Source organism: Physeter macrocephalus, unplaced genomic scaffold (assembly GCF_002837175.3).
Source record: "Physeter macrocephalus isolate SW-GA unplaced genomic scaffold, ASM283717v5 random_792, whole genome shotgun sequence".
NCBI lineage: Eukaryota > Metazoa > Chordata > Mammalia > Artiodactyla > Physeteridae > Physeter > Physeter macrocephalus.
The window spans coordinates 1-367 of NW_021146078.1; positions in this window are offsets into that span (position 1 = coordinate 1).

Sequence of the window (367 nt, forward strand, 5' to 3'; positions counted from 1 at the left end):
TGTGCTGTGTGTGCTCTGTGTGGTGTGTTGTGTGTGTGTGTTGTGTGTGTGTTGTGTGTTGTGTGTGCCGTGTGTGTGTGTGTGTCTCTCTAGTCTGGAGGTTTGTCTGGGGAAAGAGACCCCCAAGCTCCCTCAGGTTGTCAGGACCATTTCTCGGCGTCTGAGGAACCCAGGCCCCGGGCTCAGGCCGCTGGAGTGCCACACACGCCCCCTTCCAACCCCTCCCGGCCCCCAGAAGAGGCCGGGCCCCTGCCCAGGCAGCACCTCCTCCAGACTCCACGTGGGAGTCGCCTTCGCGGCCCCCAGGCCCCCCCACCCGGTGCACCCCCCCCCCCCCCCTCGCCCGCCTTTCCTCCCCCCCGGCGGG